This window comes from Castor canadensis, chromosome 11 (genome assembly GCF_047511655.1).
Source record: "Castor canadensis chromosome 11, mCasCan1.hap1v2, whole genome shotgun sequence".
In the NCBI taxonomy this organism is placed as follows: Eukaryota; Metazoa; Chordata; class Mammalia; order Rodentia; family Castoridae; genus Castor; species Castor canadensis.
The window spans coordinates 2,777,893-2,790,325 of NC_133396.1; the positions used below are offsets into that span (position 1 = coordinate 2,777,893).

General features: G+C 51.2%; 1 protein-coding gene across 8 annotated transcripts in view; it reads left to right on the forward strand.

Moving 5' to 3' along the window:
- Tbc1d16 (TBC1 domain family member 16) overlaps positions 1–12,433 on the forward strand; it is a 76,927-nt gene that overhangs the window by 48,195 nt on the left and 16,299 nt on the right. The window lies entirely within an intron of this gene.

Sequence of the window (12,433 nt, forward strand, 5' to 3'; positions counted from 1 at the left end):
CAGGTCTCATTCTTTTCGCAAACTTTCTGTCTCACCAATCAAGGACTCTCACAAGGACTTAACACCTGGTTGACTCAGAGTGGCCTTTTAGGTAGGCCGTGGGGGAGGCAGGGGTTCCAAGAAAACCTCACAGCTAGCTGGGTCCTGGTGTGTGAACAGGTCCTCACCATGGCAGAAGTTCCAATTGACCAGAGCTCGGCCGCACTGCCCCGGGTGCTGCAATCCAGGTAGATTACAGGAGATTGGGTTTGTTTTGTTCTCAACCCTCACAGGCTGGCTTTCCTGACACTGAGTTTACCAAAGAGAAGCAAACAAAACTTGCTGTCCACAACTCCAGAGCCCTGGGGAGGGGTGAGGATTGCCACTGAGACCACCAGATATTCTGAGTCTTGTCGCCTTGCAAGTTGCTTACTTCTCTCCCGCACTCGTTAGCAGTGCAAAAGTGACAGGACAGGACAGACTGGCTTCTCCTGTGCTGTGGGGGACCCAGCAGTGGTGCCCCAAGTGTGGTGTAGCAGTCCCCAAGTCGAAGGCAGGAAACCAAGCCCAAACCAGGCATTGGACAGGGAGATAGCTGTGAAGTGACGTTGAAAGCAAGGTAACCAGCCTTCCACCCACTTTCCACGCTTCTCAACCTATTGCTCAAACTCTCCCTCATCCTCAAAATATGCCCAAGTGGCTCCCGTGGGCGGTGGGCACAGACAAAGCTTCCTGCCAGCCCCACCTGTCCACCAGCGTGGCCTTTGCCAGAGTCCCACCCTGTGGCGTGGGTGTTACATCTGACAGGAGCCAGGGAGAGGTAGGAAAGGGGAGAGAATGTGCACTGGGAAACCAAGGAGCTCTGACGCGTCAGCCTGGTTTTTTTCTTTGTGATAAAATATGCATTTAGCCGTTTTCTAGTGTACTGCTCAGTGTTAAATACACTGCATTGCTGGATCGCCACCATCCCCTCCAGATCTTTTTCATCTTCCCGAACTGAAACTCTGTCCCCAAGAAATCCTCATTCCCCCGCCCCGGCCCCCAGTAGCCCCCACTCTACTTTCTGTCTCTGAGTTTGACGGCTCTGGGGACCTCCTGTAGGTGAGTCATACAGTACTTGTGTTTGCGTGACTGACTCATGTCACCCAGAGTGATGTCCTCTGCAAAGGCTCATTCACATCGTTCCAAGGGTCAAATTAAGGCTGAATACGATTTGTCGCGCACATGTACCTTGTTTTGTTAATGCATTTCTCCATCCGTGGACACTAGGGTGGCTTCCAGCTTTTGGCAGGTGTCAGCAGTGCTGTGACATGGTGGGCCAGGGTCCCTTTGAGTCCCCACTCTCAGGTCTTTGGGGCAACTGGTTCTTAAAATCTACACCAGAGCCCTCTCTGAGTGCATCACCAGCCCTCGCATCCTCCCCCTTACAAGGTGTCCCCCACAAACCTCGAAACTGCCAGGCTCTTCCTTCTCCCCAGAGAGCCCCAGGGCTGGTCCCCATGCTGCCACCTTAGAGATAAACCATTAGGGCCACACCCCTTTCCCATGGGATCCTCCACCAACACCTCCCTGCCCTTCCTGCAGGGTCTCGGGTCTGGGCTGTATCGGGGTGATCCTCATCCTCCCTTAGCACTGGGGGTGATTCTGACCTGTCCTGGGAGCCCCAGTTTCTGCTCCCCCCTTTTTTTTTTTTTTGTGGAACTGGGCTTTGAATTCAGAGCTTCATGCTTGCAAAGCAGGCACTCTGCCACTTGAGCCACACCTCCAGTCCATTTTGCTCTGGTTATTTTAGAGATGGGAGGATCTCAGGAGCTATTTGCCTGAGCTGACCTTGAACTGTGATCCTCCCAATCTCAGCCTCCCAAGTAGCTAGGATTATAGATGTGAGACACTGGCGCCTGGCTCTCAATGGTGCCATGCTTCTTCTGGCATGAAGCTGACCCCTGTGGAAAGGAGTGGCTGGCTGACCACCCTCCTGAGTCCAGTTGAGTGAAAGATGGAAGGCTTCTTTTTAAATTGCTTCCGAGACGTTACACGGGTCCCTCAGTATCACAGGGGATGCACTCTGGGCTCCCAAGGATCCCAAAACCTGCGGGTTCCCAAGTCCTTTATATAAAATGGAGCAGTGTTTGCATGGACCCGACTGATGTACAACCTCCCTTAGACTAAATCACCTCTAGATGACTAACACTGAGCACAGGTAAGTGCTATGCAAAAACAGTCATTCCATCGCATCGTTCAGGGCACGATGGTTGGGGAGAGGGTCTACACGTTCCATGCAGAAGCAGTTTTTTTTTTTCCTACATATTTTCAACCTGTGGTTGGTTGAATCCGGGGATTCTGAACCAGCAGACACAGAGGGCCGCCTGCATTCCGATGCGAAGTCAGCAAGCTGTGCAGAAAGACACGTTCAACTGCAGGGAACGTGTGCCCGAGGCCGGGAGGAAGGGTCCCCACTGTGGCGAGGAGGACGCCTGGGGAGAGCCTACAGTGGGGCTTCCAGTGCTGAATCTGCATGTGTCAGTATTTTGTGAATTTTTAACCACAAAAATGACTTTATACATTATTAGCAACTTTTAAGCAACTGAGAAAAATATACAGAGAGTGGATTTAAATGTAAAATTACCCGAGGTCATTTCCACCACCACACTGGGAGGGAAGTCGACTCAGCTTAAGAGCAAGCTGAGCTATGTTTCGTGGTGGTGACATTTCTGCAGTAGACAAATGTAAGGATTCCTGCTTTTTTCCTCCACACCTAGCTGATCTCATGTATTAATAATCCCTGGGGATTATTTCCTTTTGGCAGTACCTGGATTTGAACTCAGGGCTTGCTGCTTGCTAGGCAAGAGCTGTACTACTTGAGCCATGCCTCCAGCACCTTTTTCCTTCTTCTTCTGGTCGTTTTGGAGATGAGGTCACCCTGCTTGCCCACGTGGGCCTGGACCTTGATGCTTTTAAGCTTCCTACCATAGCTGGGATGACAGGCGCTTACCACCACACCCAGACTTTCCCCATTGACATAGGGTCTCCTGGGCAACTTGCCTGGGCGGGTCTCAAATCGCAATCCATCTGACTCTGCCCCCCCAGGTAGCTAGGATTATAGGTGTTAGCCACTGGTGCCGGCTCCGAGATCTTTGTCAGCTCTCCCCGTCTGTCCCTCCAGGCTCCTCTTGGCCCTGGCCGTCTACTCCCACCACCATGTCATCCCCTCGGGACACGACACTCCCCGTGGTGGGGACTATGTCTGTCCCTGGGTCAGGGGAGGCACTCAGAACTTTCTGTCAAACGAACAGATATTTTCTGAGGTCAGTTTTTTGCTAGAAGAAAAACAAGAGGAACCAGACAGGAGAGAAAGCACCCAGACACTTCTTCCTGAGATAATTCACACCAAAGACGCTGCTTGCCGCGTACAGCACACGGCCATCTAGTGCACTCGCAAAGCTGGGCCTCCATCACCACCACCGTCACCATCTAATTCCAGAACCTTCTCATCACCCCAGAAGGAAGCCCCCACACCCATTAGCAGCACGCCCCATGGTGTCCCGTGGGCCCTAGCCACAACTCATTAGGACTCTTCTGTCCCCCTGGATTTGTGAATTCTGGGTATTTCATATAAGTGGAATCATACAATAAGCGTTCACGATGTAGCTTGTGTCAGTACTTCATTCCTTTTTATGGCCAAATAATATTCCATTGTGTGGATATGCCACATTTTATGTATAGCTGGTGGGCATTTGCATCTTTTCCCTCTTGAGCTGCCATGAACACTCATGTCCATGCTTTTGTGTGGACGTAGGTTTTCAGTTTTCTTGGATATGCACCTAGGAGTAGAACTGACATAGGAACTCAACGTTTCCTTCTGGGGGAGCTGCCAGACTCTTTCCGAGGTGGTTACCTCATTTTAATTCTCTCCAGCGAAGTGTGAGTTTCCAGTACCTGTTATTACTGTCTGTCTGTCTTTCCCCTCAGCCCAGAGGGTGTGGCGTGGGCTCTGTGTGGAGTGTCTTTCCGTGTGCTTGCGGCCATTTGTACATCCTCACTGCAGAAATGTCTGTCCAGATCCTGTTTTTTCTCTTTCTGGGGTTTTTTTTGGTCGGTACTGGTGTTTGAACTCGGAGCCTCACACTCGCTCGGCAGACGCTCTGCCACTTGAGCCACTCCACCAACAGGTTTCTCGTCTTTTTTACTCTTGCATTTTAAGTGTTTTTAAAAACATATGCAAGGTACTAGTCCCTTATCAGATACGTGATTTGTAAATATTTTCTACCATTCTCGGGTTGTCTGTTGGCTTTTATTTTTCTTCTCGCTTTCTTGATAGCGTCCTTTGAAGCACCTAAGTTTTTAATTTTTGTGAAGTCAAATTTATGGTTTTCTTGACCTCAAGTGTCACATTGAGGGGATCACTGCCTCCTTCCAGGGCCTGAGGATTTCCACTTGTGTCTTCTTCTGCACGTCCCGGTTTCAGCTCCTCTGCTTAGGTCTTTGATCCGCGTGGGGTTAGGCTTTGTGGGAGCTGTGAGGTCACTCTTGTGCCTGGGGATCGCCGGGAACCCCAATAGCTTTTGATGACAGGACCAACCTGCCGGTATCTGCAAAGTCAGCCGGGATGGTGTTGAGTCCCTGGGTGAGTTTGGGGACTGTCCCCCTCTGAACAGGAGGGAGCCTGCCCTGCTGACACCTGCCTTCAGACTCCCAGCCTCAGGACAGGAGAGGACACCTCTGTTGTTCCAGCCGTGCAGAGGACCGAGGAGCGATGAGAGCAGCCGGGGTGTGAAGTGCCAGGCTCAGGACGGGCGCTGCTGCCGACCAAGTCCCCGGGGGAGCGCACTGAGCCCTGAGCTCGGGTGAGGCGGGGAGCAGATGCGCTCTCAGGGCCGTTATTTAAGAGATGTTGGGATGTTTGACGGAGTTCTGTCTTTGTTTAAGTCGTTCCGACTGTCTCTGGACGTCACACGCCAAGAGTCAGGAGCTGGACCACGTGGCTGGCTGTCCCCCTCTGCCATTGGCACTCTGTGAAACCTGGGGACGTCACTGTGTCCTCGCCGTGACAGGGTTGCCCTGTGTCACCCGCAGGACCAGGGTCGCTGTGAGGAAGTCTCTGAAGCGATCAGCAGAGCTCCTGGCTCTCAGGAAGCCCTCACTCAATGACGACCATGACGGTGGATCGTGATGTGGGCCACCCTGGCTCCTTTCCTTTCCTTCTTTTCTGAATCATCCTATTGGCTTCAAAATATGAGATGAAATACAGGCTTCTTGTTAAAAAAAAAAAAGTATAAGAATACATAAGATTGGCTTTATTATCTCCGACTACCAAAACGCTACATTGTTCCTTTCAGAAAATTTGAAAAAATAAAGAACCAGCCGGAGCTGGTGGCTCACGTCTGTAATCCCAGCTACTCAGGAGGCAGAGATCAGGAGGATCACGGTTCAAAGCCAGCCCTGAGCAAATAGTGAGATCCTATTTCAAAAATTCCAACACAAAAAAGGGCTGGTGGAGTGGCTCAAGGTGTAGGCCGTGAGTTCAAACCCCAGTACTGCAGAAAAATAAATAAATAAAATAAAGAACAAGATGGAAAAAAGCAATAACTGTGCCACCAGGGGATGACCGTGATGTGCTGCGCTCTGCGTCTGTCACTTCTGTGAGACTTCAGACACCGCTGACTGCGCCATGTTTCAAACAGCCTTGACACCGCACGTCAGACAGTTTCCTCCCCATCTGCACCTGACGTAACGGTGCGAGCATTTCCTTTGGTCATTAAATACTTTAGAAAATGTTCTATACTGGCTTACTGGTGTCGGACCAGGTGAATGCTCTGTGAGATATTAGACCACTTCCCTATTCTTGGAAATTTGGCAGAAATACCAAGAGTTCAAGGCCAGCCTGAGCTACACAGTGACACCTGTGTCTCAAAGGAAGAAAAAGAAACAAAAAAACCCCAAAACCAACCAACCAACCAACAAAACTGTGGATGCCCAAAGTCATCCCCCAAAATGCCAGCTATAACTTAGCAGTGATTTCTTAGCTCTGACCACCAAGGCAACAAAAGAAAAATGTAAACAAACTGGACTTTGAAATCTTAAAAGTTTGTATATCAAACATACCATCAGCGGTGTCAAAAAGTGACCCATGGAGTGTGAAAAATCTGCAAATCCTGTGCCTAAGGGCTTAATATCTGGTCTGTAGAGACTTTGTAAGGCCCGACACGCCGGTTAAAGAATGGGCAGAGCCCTGAGCAGGCATTTCTCCAGGAGGATCCTCAAATGACCAACAAACCACAGCTACAGCAGAAACAACCGCGCCCCATCAGGGTGGCTGCCATGCAGACAAACCCAACATGGGGTACAGCAGGTGTTGGGGAGCAGGTGGAGAAACTGGACCCTTGGGTGCCATCGGTGGGATGTGAAATAGAACTGCAACCCCTCCAAAGAACCAAAACCAGAATTACCACGTGACCCACAGATGCCACTGTGGGAATATACCCAAGAGAGTGAATCTCGGGGACGTGACAGACACATGTGCACCTGTGCGTGTAGCGGCGTCACTCATGAAGTCAGACGTGGAAGCCATAGACAGTTCCACGGATACACAAACCTCGCTCTAGCCATACTATGGAATAGTATTCAGCCTTGAAAAGGAAGGACATTCTGATGCAGGCTACAGCATGGATGGGCCTGAAGGGCATCATGGTGAGTGGAATCCGAGAGGCTCAGGAAGGCAAGTTCTGACACCGTGGTCACCAGTGATGCTGAGTGTGTCTGGGGAGCCTTTTGTGTCTGGCTTCTTTCACTGACATTAAACATTTGAGACTCATCCACGCTGCCCTGGATGTCAGCTCTTGTTCCTTTTCATTGCTGTGTGGTGTTCCATTTTGTATGTGTGCCACTGTTTGCTTATCCATTCACCAATGGAAGACTTTTTTTTTTTTTTTTTTGGTGCCACTGGGGCTTGAATTCTGGGCTTCAAGCTTTCTAGGCAGGCACTCTGCCACTTGAGCCAAACCTCCAGTCCCTTTTGCTCTGGTTATTTTGGAGATGGGATCTCACTTTTTGCCCTGGCTGGCCTGGACCCAGCTGTTGGTTGAGATGGGGGTCTTTCAAACTTTTTGCCCAGGCTAGCCTGGAACCACGATCCTCCCGATCTCAGCTGGGATTACAGAGGTGAGCCGCCAAGCCCGGTCGTTTCCGAACTTTGAGGGGTCTTTCATTCTGGTGTAAATCCTTGTGCGATCGGTATTTCACAGGTGCCTTTTCCTGGCTGAGGTTTCATTTCTCTCTTACAGAGAGAAAGCTTTCCGTGTAAACAAATCCTAATTTACCTTTCTGTTGCGTTCGCATTTGGGGTCACAGCTGGGAGACATTGTCTAAGGAGGTCACCGATGCTTGACGTCCTTCCTTGGCTCTGTTTCGTGAGCTCGTGCTCCAGGCTGCAGGTTGCACTTTTGAGCCTCTGATGGAGAGTCGTGGTCGTTTCCTTTATGACCTGGGGGGTTTGCGTCCTAGCTAAGAAAGCTGGAACGTCCCAAACGTTTCCTCTCATGGCGTCTTCGGGAAGCTTTATAGTTTCAGGTCTCACGTTGAGTTAATTTGTGCGTGTGACATGCGGAAAGGGTTGGCACGAATTTTTTTCATGGCGACACCCAGTTGCATCGCAGCTTCATTCACTGAAAAGCTCTTTCTTTGTCGATGCCGCTCCTTTGTCAATAGTCAGTTGATCCCGTGCGTCTGTTTCCAGACCCTGTTCTGTTCCAGCCATGGCGCGTTTCACCGTTCCCCGGCTTTTCACCCATACCGGCCTCTCTGGTGTCCTCTGGCTGTGCCCTCCGTTTTTCTGCTCGCCGTGGTTAGTCCAGGCAGGTCGTCTACATTTTAATTTAGAGTCAGTTTTTAAATTTTGACACACACAAAAAATTCCTGCCGGAATCTCGATTGGGACTGTGTTTAATCCTGGGTCAGTTCGGCGGAGGGCCGTGCGCAGTGTCCATTCAATCCATGGACGTGGTACATCTCTCCGTCTGTTTACGTCCACTCTGATTTATCTCAGCCATCTGTGCCTTTCAGTGTGGACATCTTGAATGTCACTTGTTAGACTTGTTCCTAAATATAAAATACGGTTTTTTTGCTGCATTAGGTGAAATGCTTTATTTATTTCATTCTCCACCTGTGCATTGGTAGTTTAAGGGTACAGTTAATTAAGCTTTTATCCTGTAATCTTGCTAAATGCACTTACTGGTTCTAAAATCTGTTTTGTAATATCCCTGAGATTTTTCATGTAAACAGTCATATCATCCGTAAATAGAGACAGGATTTTTCTTCTTCTCTGATCTTTTATTGTGTGTGTGTGGGGGGGGGACTGGGATTTGAACTCAGAGCTTCACGCTGGCAAACCAGGCGCTCTACCGCTTGAGCCACACCTCCAGTCCATTCTGCTCTGGTTATTTTGGAGGTGGGGTTCTCGAGAACTCTTTGCCTGGCTAGCTTGAGACGACCTCAGCCTCCCAGGTACCAGCATTACAGGCGCGAGCCTCCGCGCCCAGAGTGCTTTTCTGGCTGGGGGAGCGGCTGAGTGTTCCCCACTAAGCACGATGCTGCTGGCTGTAGGGTATTTGTGGATGCCCTGTATCCATCTTGGGGGGTCCCTTCCTGTCCTAGTTGGTGTCACAAATGAGCATTGGGCTTTCGTCAAATGCTTTTCCTGTGTCTGTTCGTGTTTGTTTGTTTGTTCTCGTTGGACATTTCTGGCTATTTTCCTGGGACTAACTGCTAGAAATGAAAGCAAAGGGATCTCTAAGCCTTGCACGTCCGAGTGACGGCTGCAGCGATTCTGCCGGTCCGCGCCTTCCCGCGGGTTTACCACGTGTAAATTGTCACAGTTTCATGACCTCCCTCCAGTCGGGATCTGGTTTTCACGCGCATTATTTTATCACTCTAGACAGGAACATCTTATTGGCTATTACTGTTTATTCTTTAGTAAATTTTTTTCCTTTTGACAGTTTTCTGCTTGGCACTCTTTTCTTGTTCTGTTTTGTTTTTTTGGTGGTTTGAACTCAGGGCCTCACGCTTGCTAAGCTGGTGCTTGAGCCTCTCCGCCATCCCTTTCTTCTTTTAGTTTTTTTGTTTGTGTTTTTTTTTTTTCAGGTAGGGTCTTACTTTCGCCTGGAGCAGGCCTTGGGCCTCAGTCTTCCCATTAGCAGGGATTACAGACATGTACCCCCGTACCCAGCCTGTTTTTGTTTTTTTTAAAAAAAAAAAAAAGGTTTTTTTTTTTAGAGCAGTTTCAAGTTCACAGAAAGTCGCAGTGGAAAGTTGAGAAATTCCCTGTATCCCCGGGAACCCTGCACATAACCAGATCCCCCGGCGTCCACACCCCCCCAGAGCCGCCCGTGTTCCTGTCCACGCACCTACAATGAATGTCCTTATCGCCTGATGCTGTGGTCCACGGGAGGACTGACTCCTGGAGGTGGGTGTTCCCTGGATTTAGACAAGTGTGTGATGACAGGGAGCCTCCATTACAGGGTCACGCAGATTCGTGTCACTGCCCTGAATCCTCTGTGTGTCCCCCACTTGTCCTCCTTTCTCCAACCCTGGGCAGCCACTGCTCCCGTCTCTGTTTCTGGAGGAATGTGGCCTTTTCCTGACGCCATGAAGTCATTTGTAATCACAGCGTCTGCAGCCTTGCCTCCTGGCTCCTTTACACCCAGCGACAGCTGCTAAGCGTGCTCACGTCTTTCCTTGGCTGAGCGCTCAGTTCTTCTGCATCCCAAATAATACCCCACCGCCTGGATGGTCCACAGTTTGTCATCTAGCCGGTCACCTACCAAGGGACATCCTGATTGCCTGTGAGTTCTGACAGTTATGAGGAGCCCACAAGGGCTGGTGTTTCCAGTCCTCCCTGTCCCATCCTTGTGACCACCCACAACACACATCCCCAGCATAACCCTCCCAGACCTGCACGCACACGCCCAGCCCGCTGCGCCCTGCCACCCATGGGGCAGCCCAGACACGGAACCACTGAGGCAGAGTCTGGGCACAGGTCCCTGCTGTCCCCCGCGGGATGGAGCTGAATCCAAACCAGGAAAGGGCCCCAGAGAGAGGGGCCACCACGCACCTTCCCCCCCAGCAATGTCCCTCCCTCCGACAGAAGCCTGCCAAAAACCTTTCAAGGCTCCTTAGGGGGAAATTCTTTGCATTCATTAATTGACCGACTCATTAAGTGAAAACACTGTGCTTGGGACCCTATGCTGAGGGTCCATCGACTTCCCCATCACTGACTCAAAGGCTTAGGATGAAGAAAAGCAAGAGCGAGTCAGAGGTCTGGATGCTTTACATCCCATTAAAGTCTGGCCCCTTGGAGACCCACTCCAGCAGGCCTGGAGGTTTCTTTCCCCCCTGGTTTCCCTTCCTCTGCATGGTGTCACTTACCTGCTTCCGCCTAACCGAACCACGAGGCTTGGTCACCAAAGCCGCCACCTCCACCCCACTCTGCTCACAGCTCACAGCTCAGCGGCCTCAGCCATGCGGGGCTCCCCTGGCTGGAGGGGCTGGTGGCCTCTCCAGGCCAAGGTTCTGGGTCTTATATGGTGGCACTTTTGCCCTGTCCTCTCCAGACTCAAGGGGGTGGGGGACAGGTGCCCCTTTGGCAGGACAGCTGCAAAAACCTGGTAGCATCGCTAAGCGACACCTCCATGTCCGACTTTGCGGTTTTCTGGCTGGGGTGACGTTGCTGGGTTGTCCCTTCCATGTCTGTGCGTTGGTGAAAACGTGGGGGACATGAAGATGTGCTGTGTTCCTTAACGGGGACATTGTCTCCAGGCCTTTCTGTAGAAAAGCGTCCTGGGAGTCTTTGGGTGACTAAACTGCCCTTTTCGTTTTAATGCACCACACATAATAATTTTACGAACAAACCAAATTATTTACCGCCCACATACTGCTTGTCACCAGATTGCTTCACATGTCTGTGTAGAGAGAGCATCAGAAATTTAAAAAGCTGCCAGACACCAGTGGCCCATGCCTGTAATCCCAGCTACCCAGGAGGCAGAGATCAGGAGGGTCGCGGTTCAAAGCCAGGCCCTGGGCAAATAGTTGGCAAGACCCTATCTGGAAAAAACCCCAACACTAAAAAGGGCTGATGGAGTAGCTCAAAGTGAAGGCCCTGAGTTCAAGCCCCAGTATTGTGAAGTTAAAAAAATTAAAATTAATGTTTTAATTTTTCCCAGGTTTTATTTCAAATTGCACCCTCCACCCCCCCACCCCCCGTAACTTCTAAATCCCCGACATTTTGTATTTAGGCATGAGCATAATTGTGCGGGTTCTGTGCCAAGCCAGTGACCCCATGGCCACCAGCCCAGGGTGCCACATGTGGCCCTGGATGCCTTGGAAGGCAGCACCTCTAAAATGGCCCCATGTAACCACAGAACTGAGGCCTCCATCTGCGTTCTCCTTGTACCTGCGGCCCCAGTGTGGGTCCCAAGCAGCCGCGAAAGGCTTTCAGCAGCCTTGTGCCACAGGGAGGGACGTGGTAGCCTCTTTCTCCGGGCCCCTTTCTTGGTTTGGATTCAGCTCTGTCCCCCAGGGGACCAGCGGGGACCTTCTGCCCAGACTCTGCCTCAGTGAGTCTCTGTCTGGTGCTTGGGAAGTGTGGCCTGCCCCACAGGCGGCAGGGCACAGGGGGCTGGGGTGGAGGGGAGTTGTGCAGGTCTCAGAGGATGACTCTGGGGATATGTGATGTGGTGACACGGATGGCCGTTGGAGGAGATCCTGGGGGACACACAGACCCCCTTGAGTGAAGGCATGCAAGGGTGGGGTGGCAATGACCGCCCTCACCCTGTTTTGTGAACAGTGGTTTCCCAGTGCAGCAGGGGCCCCGTTTGCCACGTGGCTGGGAGACTCAGTTTCTCCCAGGTTCTCCAGCCCCCTGCCCACCTGCTGTAAGTGTTGCCTGAGCCTGTGGTCCGAGAGGCCAGGTGCCTGGGAAGTGGGAGGACCGGGCTCATCTCAAGTTCTTTGACGTGGGGAAGGACAGCAGTGGTCTAGAAGCAGTGACGGGTCCTAAAAGGCCAGGACTTCTCTCTGAGGAAGGGCTGAGGGAGGCCGGGTCACGCCGAGCTGTCCGGAGGAGCTGATTTAGACATTTGTAGATAGTTGATGCTCCGGTCCCAGGAGTCCATGGCCAAGCCAGCGTGGGGACTCTGCTTGGGCCACAACTGGCTCTGGCTTTTACCCTGATTGCACTCTAGCAGACATTTTAAATCTTTAAGACAGGACTCAACCCGTGCTGTGGCTGAATCCGTGTAAGAAAATACGCTGCAACCGGGAACATAACCAGTTCATAGACGCCTTCCTTCCTCTCTCCCTCCCTCCCTTCCTCCCTTTCGTTTCAGTAGTGCTAGGGTTGAACTCAGGGCCTTGCAGGTAGGCTCCCCCAGCCCTAAAAAAGAAAACTTGGGTTATTTTTGAG